This window comes from Pipistrellus kuhlii, unplaced genomic scaffold, assembly GCF_014108245.1.
Source record: "Pipistrellus kuhlii isolate mPipKuh1 unplaced genomic scaffold, mPipKuh1.p scaffold_m20_p_1, whole genome shotgun sequence".
NCBI lineage: Eukaryota > Metazoa > Chordata > Mammalia > Chiroptera > Vespertilionidae > Pipistrellus > Pipistrellus kuhlii.
The window spans coordinates 1862762-1877109 of NW_023425404.1; positions in this window are offsets into that span (position 1 = coordinate 1862762).

Sequence of the window (14348 nt, forward strand, 5' to 3'; positions counted from 1 at the left end):
CTGTGTGGCTGGCGAGGGGCCGACCTCTGGCGCATGTGAAAGAGCGAGCCATCCCTGGAAGAAGGACATTCTCTTAATCGTACCTGGTTATCAGAGGTAGAAGCAAACACTTGGGCCTTCCCAGCTGGGCAAGAATCTAAGAATTAAGGGAGACGAATGGATTATCATATATGCAAGGTCTGTACCATCCCATAATTGTCAGGGTGACCTTTTTTTAAAAAAATTAAAAAAAGTCCCCCCCCCCCCCCCCTCAATGTCATAAAAGGAAGAGAATGAAAGAAAGACTAAGGGACTCAGATCCATAAATGCCAGAAAAAGAGTGTTTTGGATGCCCTAACCTCCAACACCAACAGAAATTTCCTGGGGAAGCTATTTCTCCATCACAATGCAGAGAAATGTGGTTAGGAATGTAGTACCTACCAGCTTGAGTAAAAACCTAGATCAGTAAGATCGGCGGGAAAAGTCAGAACACTATCCAACAGCCAGACCTTCTGTGTGGACTTGGCTAACCCCTGAAGCAGCACCATCTTCTTTTGTGTGTGCTAGTCCTCACCTGAGGATATATATTTTTTTCATTGCTTTTTCAGAGAGAGTGGAAAGAAGAGACGGGGGAGGGGGGGAAGGAGGGGGAGAGAAACATCGATGTGTGAGAGACACACATTGACTGGTTGCCTCCTGCTTGTGCCCCGAAAGGGTGTGGAGAGCAAACCCGCAGAACCCGCCACCCAGATAACATGCCCTTGACCCGGGAATCAAATCCACGATTCTTCGGTGCGAGGGCTGATGCCCCAACTGTTGAGCTGCACTGGCAAGGGTGGTGCCATCTTTGAAATGTTAATTCCAAGTCCTGGTCACCATTGTCCATTATCCTTCCAATGCTTCCCTGGCCCTATACGAGCTCTGAGGGCTCACTGATTCCGTACTCCTCCCCAGCCAATCCCCTTTTCATGACTTGCCTTCCTGTTCTGGAAGGACTCACAGGGAATTCCTTTGCGACCCCCTCCTGACATTGTTGATTTCCTAGCTTCTTCTCTTTCAGCCCACCAACACCCATTGCCAGCCTTGGATGGGTCCAAACATGCTCTCCCAACTGTGTTCTACCTGTGCACTGGGGTGTACTGCTTGAGAAAGACACCGCACATGGTCTTCAGACTCTCCTGGAATCTCAGTGCCCTATAATATAGCAACCCTCTCCCACCCATAATCTCCCCACCTTACTAGATCTTCTGAGACTTCACCACTCTTACTAGACCCATCCCATTCCCAACTTCCTGCCCTTCGCAGACAGTCTTGCCTCCTACTTCAACGAGGAAGATAAAGCCCTCAAAAAAGGTCAGGCAAAGGTCCCCTCTGCCAATTAATGTTTCCAAATTTGCATCCATCGTCACTCCAGCTTCTTCAGAGAACAGGATCTATTATTAAGTTCAAGGCAATCTCATCATCACCAGTGCTCTGCCTGTATCTCGTCTCCTCTCTTTCTGACCCAGGACCCTGTCCCTCTTTGATGCTTTCTCTCTCCCCTGAATTCTCAACCTCGCTCATTAGGTTCCCCCTGCATAGCTGTGAAGTGCACCCCAGTGTGTGCCACCCTTGTGGAGAAAGTGAAGGTCTCCACAGCTCTTCCTTCCACCTTCTCGTGCACCTGCCCCGTCTACTCCGCAAGCTGGTCTAGGAAACTGACCATGTTTGCTTCCTTCACTGCTTCCTTTAGCTCCCTGCACCAAATGTCTCTTCCATTGCTAAAAAAAAAAAAAAAAAAAAAAAAAAAAAAAAAAAAAAAAGCCCTGGTAAAGTTTATAGGTCACCTGAGTGACAAACCCAGGCTCAATAGACATCTCTCAGACTTTGCGTGCCTGCTTTCCCACTCCTTTCTCAAAAATCCCCTTCTTGTAGCCATGGCCCTGGCTTCTGTGATCCTATTATTGGAGAAAAACGTGCCCAGTGTTTCCCTGTTGCTACATAGTGGGGTTCTTGGGGTACTGCTGGAATAATCATTTCCGGAGGCCTCCCCTGGAGAGTGAGAAAGCTTTATTTCTGTGGAATTACACCCCTGGCTTTGCAAAGTCCCATTTCCCTTAGTCCGGTCATAGAAGAAGTGTAGCTGGGGTTTCAGCAGAACTAGAAGCAAAGCTAGTGTCCAGTGTTTCCTTTCCATGCTGGGGACAGGCCCAGTACAGCATCAGGCTAGCTGCAGACCATTAGTTCATTGTCTGTGGGGGTCTGCATGGCTGTGGACCACACTGGAAAATGCCAGGAAGCCAAACCTGAGCCAGGAGCCAAATGTGCCAAGAGAAACCAGGAGCAAAAGAGAGAAAACTTCCTCAGCTACGGAAGCTAAGTATCCCAAATCTCCACCTGCTTGCAGTGGTCACACCCATTCTGGCCAACGACCTCGATTCTCAGGTAACAAGTAGAATCATTTCTGTTACCCCAACTTGACTGGCCATGCAGATTCCCTTTCTCCAGTCCCCTTTCTCCAGTGTTTGGCAGGGAACATGCCTATAGTGTCTGGCCTTCCCTTTGCCCCTTTCCTATTATTAAAAATTAGCTAATTACAATGGTATCACCCCAACTCTTGTTTCTCTCTCTCACCCATGCTCCACTAACTTTTGTTGGTTTTGCTTTTTCCTTTCACATGCCCCAAAGTTCTAGTCTTTTCACTCCACATGCTCAGCTAAGAGGCTCTTACTCAGGTTCATGGCCTCATTTAATCAATGGAGGACCCACTGTAACCAAGTCCTTTTCTAACTATCTCCTGGTCCAAGTTTTATAAAGAACCCACAGGTACCTCATTTTCTGGTTCACTCCTTCTTTCCCACAACTTTCAAGTCACAAAGAGGGAAAGGGGCCCATTAAGTCTGGGTGCCTTCATATAAGAAAGAATCTCAGTAAGTTAGAAAAGTTGAAGACTAAGCAAAAGGAGAAAGGTCTCCACAAAATTGCAGAAGAATGGGATTATTGAGGGCAAAGTCGAGGGCTTAGCTTTGGAAATAACAAAGCTAACTTGTCTGAGAAAGACACCTTGGTATTTATTGAGTGTCTACAGGTTCCAACAGCACTTGGTGTATAATAGCTCACTTTATGCTTCCAATAATATTATAAGAGTTATATCATTCCTGTTTGACAGAAGAGGAAATACATTCCAGACAAGGTTGATTAATTTGCCCAAGGTTACAAAGCTGATAAGTATCAGTTAAGACTCAAACCCAAACCGACCTTCTCCAAAGTCATTGTTCCTAAGGCATGAGAGAAAATAAAACAAGGATCCTGGAGAGAAAAGAAATGGCCATGTGGAGAGGAGGGAAATTGAGAAGTGTGACAAGCTTCTGAATGTGAATATGAATAGAAAAAGGAATATCACAAAAGCTAATAAACTCAAAAGCTTTGTAGAATATTTTCCTGTGTTTTCCCATCATCTAATTTCTTTCTAAATAAAATTCAATAATCATAAGACTCAATAGTGTTTCCCTTCCAACTGATGTTCTAGAAAAATGTAAATGTTAAATCTCTTTTGTGTTATTTTCCCTTATTTTATTGAATTTTTAAGTGGAAAATTAAGAAGGGACTTGAGATTCTTTGTGCTTCCATCTTATTTTTACTCTCTTTCCTCTTCCCCCCTCACCCTTTGCTTCCCCATTACTTGTTGGTGATGAAGGAATTTTGTACATTTCATATTGCTTTAAGTCTTGGCAGCCTGGGCACTCAGTGCTCACAATAGATACTCTCTAGGGAGCTTGTATCTATTTTTCCTGAGGCTTAATCTTGTTCACTATCTTTCACTCTCATTGCTGACATTTCAAATGAAAAATGTTCACCAGAGCTGTAATTTGATTGGCCTCATAGGGAAGGGTGGTGGGGAAGGATGGAGTAAGAAATCCATATATTTATTTCCTTGGCTTTTTATCTAAACTGACTTGAATTTTCTATCAGTTAAGAGAGTGATCCTTCCCTCCTCTGCTTAGCTTTGGAAATAGATTGTGAGAACCAGCAAGAACTATATTGGATGGCTTGGGGCTGGTAGGTGTGTATTATGTGATTAGCCATAGTGTGTATGGATTGGGGGCTGAGGGCACTGTCTCTGAGGGAATGGCCATTGGAAACCTTCCCCCCAGGTTCCTCCCCTCTAAGGCAATTAAAATCCAAGAAACCAGGTAGTCTCTTGAAATATTATAGTGAGAAAGGGAAAATGATTCTGACTGATAAAAAAATCATAGTGCTAGTCCAATGACTTCAAATTGACTTCTAAATTTGGCTTCTGTCAGCTGTTCAAACAACACCTCTGCAGTGCAATGGTAGTTCAAAACATGTTCATCTAAATATATTGATAGTCTACTGTTTTTCTCTTTGTCTAATAGATGTCTCCATTAGACCTCAAGATTTTGGTGACATGCAGGGCAAGCACAGTGGTCCTTGTTTCCCTCCAGGCCCTGTTCAGCCACAAGTTGCCCTAAAAAAAAAAAAAAATCCACCTTTGTGCCAACTCCTCAAAGTAGCTTTCCCTTCAAGCTTGCATTAGAGAACAGGCCACTCATTCCCCTGGAAAACCTTTAATCCCAAGTTATCAGGAAATTCATACTGAAGAATGGACCAAAGCCCATAAAAACAAGACTAGAGGGGGAAAAATGATTAAAGTTAGAGATAGCAGATCTTATCTTTGAGAGTCAAGTGGTCATGAGACACACAGAGAAGCTACTGTGTGTCTGATGGGGATGCTGGTGTCCAGAGGAACAGCCAAAGGACAGTTTAACTGAATGGAACCTTGATGAAGGCCAAGTGCCGCTGCAACCACCCAATCTGGGGGGAGGGGCTTTGGAGGGGCTGCAGGCTTTGGTTGCTCTCACCTTCACCTAGTGAACATGTCACTCTTGTCCCAAAGTCATTAGTCATTTTTTGGTTCTTCTCCCACTTGAGAATAAGCCACTTCATAGATCTCAGTGCCCCAGCAGAGCCTGGCAAGAAATATGAAGCCAATGAACATGGAAGGAAGAAAAGAAAAAACCAAGGAAGGAGGGATGGAAGGAAGGGAAGGAGTGAGGAGGAAGGAACGAAGCAGGGAGAGAGAATAGGACAACTGGAAAACCTACATACAGACACAGAAGAAACAAAAACTTGAAAGAAGCAGCAGGACTTACCTCAAGCAGACAGTTGAAAGACCCAGAGGCTTGGGTGGAATTTCTGAAAAGTTCAGTTGGCTCAGCTCAGTGGAGAAGAGATCCAAAATGCCCCAGCGGCCAAGACAGAAAGGGAAAGGTTGAGGACTGGACCAGAGAACAGTGTCCCCTATTCTTTGTTCCCCTGAGGGCCAGGGCCAGAAGGTAACGCAGAGCCTGGCGACAGGGGTTCCCTAGAAGCACGTTGAATGAATGTGAAGTTCATCTCTAAGGCCCTCTCCAGCTCTGACATTATGGGAATCTGCCTTTCAGGCTTTCATGTCATGGGCGAATCCCTCTCAGTCTTCGTGCTTGGGTCTGGCAACAGAGATAGGACTGAGAGGACAGAGTCAGAAGCAAGAGCTTGGCCTTGAGAAGCAGCCTCACTGGTCTAGCACAGAAGGCTCCCTGTACTGCTAACCAAACCAGTGTTTTCTGCAAGAGATCTTTCTGCCGATGGAGGACAGCAGACACTGTCCTGGGAGAAGAGCAAAGATTCAGACTCTGTGCCCTGATTATCCTCTCCGTGGGTGGTTTATACCACAGATCCTGGTTCCTCATTTCCCCCACATGGGAGCCCTCCATAACCTGACTGTATAAAGATTAGGGCTAGCTTCCCACCGAAGGCAGATTTCCATTCTTCTTTCATTGTCTTCTGTTCTTACTAATGAAGGAGCTCAGCCTGGCTGACTTCACCTAATAATTTAGGGACTGTCCCATACCTTCAGTAGAAGGAGTGCAGGTCATGGTGGGAGGAACTACTGATGAGCTTTTTTCTGCATTTATGCAAGGGCAGTCAAAGTGGAAGGAAGGATGGGTGAGAGTGCAGATTAAGGGTGGGGAGGGAGGGAAGGAAAGGAGGGAAATTTGGAGGGACGTGGAGAGGGGAAGAAAAAGGGGAAGGGGGTGGGAAGGAGGTTGACCATATATACAGACACAGTTGAGGACTGACTAGGCTCAGCTGCCTCTTTCTCAAGTCCAGAGCTAAAAACCGCCAGACGTTTTGTTGAATTCATTTCTGAGAGAGCCAAGTTCTAAATGCCTAAGCTCAGATCTCAGGGCTGCTGTTTTGTAGCTGGGTGAGGAAGCCCCTTTCTCGGGATGGCCAGATGGCCTATTCCTTCAGCTGGTTCTGGCTTCCCAGACAAAGTTTTAATTGGACCCTCCTCTAAGGCCTGGCCCTTGCCCACCAACCTCCAGAGCACTCCCCTCTCCCCCCTGCCGCCCCAGCCTGGAGGATAAGTCCAAATTCCTCAACATGGTATTTGAGGCTACCGTGGTGGGCCTGGCTCCTTCATGTCCCCATCTGGGTCTTTTCATTCTAACAGCCCCTTGTGGCTCATAGCTCCTTGCACGCCCCCTGACCTGAGCCTCTGTGCTTTTGTTTGTTTCTTCTCTGCCGAGAACCCTTACCGAACCCCCACTCCCTGGCCAACTGCTACTCAGGCCTCTTCCTGAAGCCTGCTATGCATGACCTCTGCCACTCACCCCTCGCTGCTAGGTGGCAGAGGTGACGCCCTACCCTGGGCATGCCTCTTTCATGGCACTGGCCACATTCTAAGACATTGATCATTTTCATGGGTTTCACAGCCACCCCCTGACCCCCACCCCCACTGGAGAATAAGATCCTTTTGGGCAGAAACGGACCTCCACCTTTGAGCACCATGCCCAGCACACAGTAGGCATTCGATAAATATTTGTTGAATGAACAATCACCTTCTCCCTGCACTTGAAGCCCAGGTGCCCTTTAGAAGATGGAAAACCAAGTTTGAAGCCACTCCATTTGTTGCTCCCTCCCTGCAATCTCTTCCTGGATCCGTCTTATTCCCCTTTGTCACTTTAATGGCATGCCAGCTCAAGTTCTGGCGGGCAGCAGCCCTCCCCCAGCCCAGCAGCTGAAGTGAAACATGAGGAGTACTGGAGAGGGAGTCACTCACAGGGGACTCTCAGGCTGATCTGAAAGAAACTTGAGGGGCAGGATCCCCTCGGGGCAGCTGTGGGCTGGGCCGGGCCAGAGAATTATGGCTGTGTGGTTGTGTGTCTCCCCCCCCCCCTCCCCCTGCACAGGACAAAAAAAAAAAAAAAAAAATGACTCCCAGTTGAATGTTTGGGAGCAAACCATTCTGGACTCAGGAAAGTATCCAGGCTGTTGGTTGCGGCAGCAATGGTGGTGATGTGGGGCGATTTGGTGCTCGCGCTGCCAGGGGAGCTCGCAGCTTGACAGTGGTGAAGGGAGAGATGACGAGTATGGGGACCGAAGAAGGAAAATCACTTTTCACTGAAATTGGCTAGTTGTGATAGGCAGGGCCTAGGTTTTCCTGTCCCTCATGGACCCAGGAAAGGGGGCCTTTCAGTACCTTGCCCAGCCCAGGGGCACAGGGGCAGGGCCTATGCCTGGCAGCACATGGGAAGCAATCCTGCCCTGTGCCGCAGCCCTGTCCAGAGAAGGTCCTGGGCCCAGCCTGGGGCACCCAGATCCTTTTCCCTTAATCTCAGCTAAAGCCCTGAGTCCCAGAATCTTACCTTGCACCAACCTGAGCTGCTGTGAATGACCTCTTCAAGATGCAAATGGCACAGAGCCCACATGGCAGCAGAGATAGAGACGCTGGTTCAGCGTCACCCACCCTTGGAACCCGTCGACTCCCCCAATGACCATTTCCTTCCACCAGCCAATCTACGATAGGTGGCTGATGGCCTGAGAGTGTCCCCCTGGATAGGGAAATGTCTGCAACCGAGGGCAAATGCCTGCCATGGGGTCAGCCTGCTGTAAGCAACGGAGGTTCCCAACCAGCTGTTGCTTTCTCCCGGGGGAGTGTGAGGTGGACCTCCAGGCTGGCCTGACAAGTCTGCTACCCAGGTTCGGCTGCCTGCAGCTCAAAAGCCAATAATCGAGAGACACGGAGGCTGGCAACAGGAAAAAGCGGTTTATTCAAGAGCCGGCAGCTTGAGAGGATGGCGGTCTCCGGTCCTAAAGACCATCTTCACACCTGGACTCGGGCAGGGGGTTTATCTGTAGAGCAAAGGAAGGAAAGGAAACAGAACAGTGGGGTTTGAAGGGAGCGGGGCTCCCCGATAGGCGCCACCCAGTCTATTCAGATGACTGGCTGAAGGTCGGCAAAAGGTTGGCGTCTGCTTCTTTGGAAGTTGCTTCCCAGAATTCTTAAGCTGGAGGGCTGCTCCTCTGCGGTCACGGGTCAGGGTCACTGGCCGCCATTTACAGAAACAATGTTAAAAGCGTGGTAGTTGCTCGCAGGTGCAGCCGCTGCCAAGAAGAAGCCGCTCTATTTGCTGCTGCCTCCCTGCAGCCCGTCCGGGGATGCATGTGTTGTGCCCCTTTCCCCTTGAACGCTCTCATTTCTGTCTCTGTGTGTAACGGACCACACAGCGGGTCTAAGACACAGCTAATCCTCCCTCTGGAGGGAGAGAGCTCTGGGTAGGAACCCCCTGCCTCCCCGCTGTCGCCTCTCACCGGCTGCAGGAACACAAGACTAGCTTTTGGCGGCCACGTCTTGTTCTCAAACACACTGTCCCAAGCGGGGGAACCCCTTGGGGTTGGTGACAATCTTGGGCCAGAAAGCAGAGCCAGTGCACAGGGTCAGGGCTGTCTGTGATATCACCAGAGAAGATCAGAAACTTCTCTACTTGATCCAAGCACGTGTTAGGCCATCCAGGAGACGTACACGTGCGTTATGGGAAAGACAAGGTGGGGTCTTCGCCACCCTCTTTACTCCTCTCTTTAGTAACACCATCCCCACACCCCACCATATCTCTCTATGTGTGTCTGCCTATTCCATAACCGCACACACAAAAATGTCCACCTCTCCCTCACCAGATGGGACCTGCCATGTCGCTGGGGCGTGGCATGAAATTCAGTGCTGATGGACCCCTTCTGTCCTCACACTGCTTTGTGATGTATCACGTTGAAGCCAGGCAATTTCCAGTGTCTGGCCTTGAATTTCCCCTCAAGGTCAGAGTAGAGTGCCATTGGCACCCAATGGCAGATACTGATGGATGATACGTTTCATTTTGAGCGTTTTAGACAGGCCCTTGAAGGAGCCAGACCCATGAAACCTCCTCCTCTTCCTCCTCCTCCTTCTCCTCCTCCTCTGCCCCAGCCACATCTTCACCCCCAGGTGGGAGCTGTTGCTGAAATCCCAGGGTGAGGGGTGGGGTGGGGGGAGGAGAGCCTCCCAGATCCACCCATGATACCTCACACTCAGCCCCTGAGCCCCTCAGCTCAGTTCCCTTTGGGTCCTTTTCATGGTCTCAGGCCACTTCCTCTTGACTGTTTCAGAGATCATTCCTTGGAGATTTCTTACCTGTGGGGGGTGGGTATGGGTGTGTGTGTGTGTGTGTGGGGGGTTTGGAGGGGGGCTGGCCAACCTTCCTCAAGCTCCTGGCTGCCTTTAGCTTCCTGACACGCCTCTGTGCCTAGGACAGGGTGTGGTCATGTTGGACCCCTCCTCCTCCTCCTCACTGCCCAGCACATTTGCTACACACACACAAACACGCACAGACACACCCCCCTCAACCCCACGCCGTCACACACACAGTGTAGCCTGCCCCCTGCAGAATTCAAGCTGCCCGGGAAGCAGAGCCGCCCAGGTGCACCTTGCAGGCACCACCGCTTCCGGTCTGGCCACTTCCCTTTCTGGCTTCTTCTTCCCTTTCCCAGGATGCATAGCTTCTTATGTCTCTTTGCTTCTGGATGACGACATTTCTGCCTGCATCCCGTGTCTTTTCTCCCTACTGGTTCTCATTATTCTCTGGGCGTCGCCCAAGGATTCAGACTTTGGAGAAAAGAAAACGTTGGGCTATTTCTGCTTTCCACACAGTCCCGTCCTCCTCTTGGCTGAGCTGGGGAGGGGGCTGTGTGCACAGGGAACGGACTGGGGGAAGGAAAAATGGGGGGAAATTAAAGGAAAGGGAAGCAACATTTTATACAGCACAGGAACCCTGCAGCCTCTTTTGTCATAGGCAGTCAACTTTTTGTTGACGGTTCTGTCTTCTAGAAGTTGCCCTGAGGCCTGGGGAGGAGGAGGAGAGAAGGGAGGAGTGGGCAGCGGGATGCTTCCCCATTCCTCTCCCTGATGCTCGGGGGCCAGTGATAAGTCAGTCCTTTCTCCTGTTGGCCAGAAACCAGTCCTGGGTCCCACATAGTACTGAGCTAGTGACTGAGTGTGGCAAAGAGTAGGTGTGTGCGCGCGCATAGAATAGGAGGGTAGGCAGGCCAGGGCGGGCATGGAGTCTGGTTCTGTGACCTGGGTTGCCATGAGGCTGGCTGGACCCCTCTCTCCCTACAGGGAGCCCCCAGGTCTTCCCTCATCTCCCCTCCTCTTGTCCTGAGGGAAGAGGTGAACTCTGCTTAGCTCTACCTTCCCACCTGTCAGCCAAGGTCGTTCCTTGCCCCTAGTGACAGGAATCCCCCTACCCCATGCCTCCTCGGAAAGAGATTATCCAATCTAAGGCAATGCATGGATACAAAGTGTTTCTAGAGTCTTCCAGAAATCAGGAAGAATACTGATCTTCCGTTCCTGCCTAAGACATGCGACAATACAGGTTCGAGCCAAGAAGCATTTAGGACAGGGGGAAAAAGAGTACAGGGGTTCAAGAAATGGTGCAACTCTTTAGTTTCTTTAAATCAACATGATTGTCATTTCAAGCCCCCTCCTACAAGGAATGTGGGAGATTGGGCTGCAGTTGATGGTTTGGGCTGGGGTCCTGGGGACATGTTCCAGCCCACAGCGCCCCCTCTGGCAGGGCTGCCCCACCTTGCAATTTCTTCACTTCAGGAGCTATACAACAGCTTCTTTCATGCCCCCTCCCTCACCCCCTGCTCCATGTGGGGGCCCCAGACTTCTCTGTGCTCTGTCCTCAACCTGAGGAAATCTCTTTTGACTCAGGGAAGCCTCTTTCCCGTCTGTGTACTCCAAGTGACTCCACTTGCTGACAAGTAAAACCCTCTGGTGGGCCTGGCTTTTGGGAAACAAAGGCAGGGAGGGGTACCCTGGCCATTATCTTCCTTCCTGGAGAAAATGAGGTCAAAACCCGGGATCTACTTGATGTGAAACTAGAAGGAGGGGAAAGGGAGAGAGAAGCTAATATCCTAATACTGTCTTCACCACTCTTGCTTTCAGAAGGAGTTACAATTTCTGTTGTAGTTGGTGACTGCTAGGGTTTCTCTTTTAAGCTTGGCTTGGAGTTGTGGCTTACTGTAGTCATTTGAAAGCATTCCTCCCTTATTGGAAAGTATCTTAAAACGTAGTGAGGTTTTGTTTGTGGTATCTTCAGAGCAAACAGAACAGTCCTAGACAGTGTTATGCTGAGTTATGCTTTGGAGCCATTCATGTTCTTCTGCTCCCTACATTCTTTTAATATGTTGCCTCTTACAGGAAGTCTGCTTTGACTACCAAGTTGTACTCCAGTCCTCATGCTCTCTGAATGTGTAGTATTCATGCAATAATTCCTTGTGCTTTTGTACTGAATCTCATAAAGTCCTGTTATTGTTCTTCCTCCAACCAGATTGCATGATCTTACCTGAGATTCTTGAGGGCAGGGACCATGGCTTTGTCAACCCAGTGCCGCTTCTCAGGGCCTAACACAGAGCAGAGCTCCACTCGTGTTTGTAAAATGGGTGGTTGTATGGATTGATCAATCTTAACCAATAACCATCACCATGAACTACTTCTGCCACACGCCCCTTCCCCCAATAATTCAGTGGTGAAACTGTTTCAGAAGATTCATATTTACTTATGGATATAATAGAGTGGTTCATTATATGCACCCCCCCATCCTGCCATGGAGTCAGACAAGAGAACAGAACGTTCTTTAACACATAGGTGAACACCCTATGTAAAATATTGAAATGCACAGCTACAAATTATGCTAGCTTATGTGCATTTCTATTTCTCACATCTGCAACTAATGTTGATTCCAGAATGTTAGGGTTCTCAAAGGTTTCTTTTTCAAAGTACATTTTTATCTCACTGAACTCTTACACTTTCTCTTTGTCTCTGGTGTTTGCAAATAATTCAAAAGAGCCATTGAACTAGGCAGTTTGTAGAGAACAACAGGGATGACTATATTGGAAAATAATTTAATGGTATCTTATTCCAAGTGTGCAAAACTCTTATTCACCCCGCATGATTTCAAGTAATGAATGATGACCTTTAAATCTCTTTCAAATAGTGAGATTTTGACTACTTTTCAAACTGTGGGATATCAATATATATATATTATTAATTTTTTACAGAGAGCAAGGGAGAGGGAGAGAGAATTAGAAACATCAATGGGAGAGAAACATTGATCAGCTGCCTTCTGCACACCTCCTACTGGGGATGTGCCCACAACCAAGGGACATGCCCTTGACCAGAATCGAACCTGGAACCTTTCAGTCCACAGGCCAACGCTCTATCCACTGAGCCAGACCGGTTAGGCTCAAACTGGGGAACATTTTAAGTACTCTTCTTTTAGTCTTAGATTCTTACAATGCATTTTTAAGTTTATTTCTAAGAACATGGAAATTTGAAATATATTTCCCACAAAGACAGTGGAAGGATGTTGACTTATCTGCTATGTCCTACAGCCATGCACATACGGGCATTTCAAAACGGGGAGAGCTCTGTGGTAAGGGTGTGTGCGCCACGTGGTGTCTGCAGTTGATGTAAGTTCACGAGAAGGGCCGGGTGCCAGTTGCCATTGGGGTTAGTACCTTGTCCCTGGAAACCTTCCAAGGTACTCTCTATTTGCCTGGGTCCCTGACAACCCTCTGCCCTGGGATCCCCTCACACAGGGCCACCTTTTACCCTCCCCTCCAGCTCACCCAGATTTGGCCTCTCTTCCTCTGCTCCTACTCTCCCCCAAGGCCCTCTACTCAACACATGGGCTCAGATTTGCTATTTATCCAACACATAACTTTTGAGCTCCTATCACGTTCCATGCACCGGGCTAGGTCCATGAGAACAAGGAAGGAAAGAGAGCTCCCTCAAGGAGTTCTCATTATGGATAAGATGAACAGTTACCAAAATGGTGTGACTGTTGTTACAAAAAAAAAAAAAAAAAATCATTGGGAGGCCATCAAATCTATTTCTGGATGGGCAGGGGGACTCCTGGAAAGCTTATGGTGCGGTGGCCAGGAGCCAGAGCCCCCGTGAGGCCCCTCAGGGCTACCTGGTGAAGAATCTAAGGAGCTGGACCACCCCAGAGCAGCTGGGCAGGACTAGAGAAATACTGTTTTATGGCTATTGTTAGATCCATTCCTACAAGGCCAATCAGAGAGCTCTTTCCAAGAAAAAGATCTAGATATTCTGGGGTTCTCTAAGAAATGCAGGTTCATGTACTATCATCTTGGAAAATTCTTTCCAGGAAAAGGTGTCATATGGTCTTGCCTCTGTTCTCTGAGCAACTAAAGCTACTCAACTCTAAATACTGTACACATGAGAGAATGAGAGAGGAAATGGCAAGTAATGTCTTAACGTTATTCTCAAAAACGGTTCTGACCTCATGGATCCCATGAAAGCATCTCAAGGACTTACCAGGGTCACTGGATCATATGTGGAGAATTACTCACCTCAACTATAGTCTTAAAATGCATTCTGAGCATGCTCCTGAGTTAATGGGGAAGAAATTCTGTGATTGATAAAGATATCCGCCTTGGGCATGGGAGTAAGGAGTGGTGACACATTTGTCATACATTTGACATCCCCTTGAAGCATAATCTCACATTTCGTTGAGTTCATGGACATTCAACCTGCCTATGATAATAATAATGGTTTTAAAAGAAATCTTGCATTATCTGTACATCAAAATGAGAGCTATTCTGCAGAGCAGTGATCTTTAGGGACTAGCTATTTCAACAACTATCACTGGGATTAAAATCTTGCAGTTAGTTGTATACTCAAAATGCAAATCAAACTGATCATTTTGTAGACAAACTTGGTTTTGACCAAGATGACACTTCAGAGCTGGATACATTACTTACTTCACCAGTCGTGGCTCGAAATGACTTCCAATTCGTGAACAAATAAAATTGGCCTGGAAGGATGCACACACACTATCAATAAGGGAATTCAAATTATTTCACCAATAACTTGTGTGTCTATATTGTATTAGTTTCTGTGTTCAGAGCAGGAATGGAAAGAAAAGGCATAATTCCTGCCATGAGGAGCTTATAATCTGCATCTGACAGACAAGGACAGC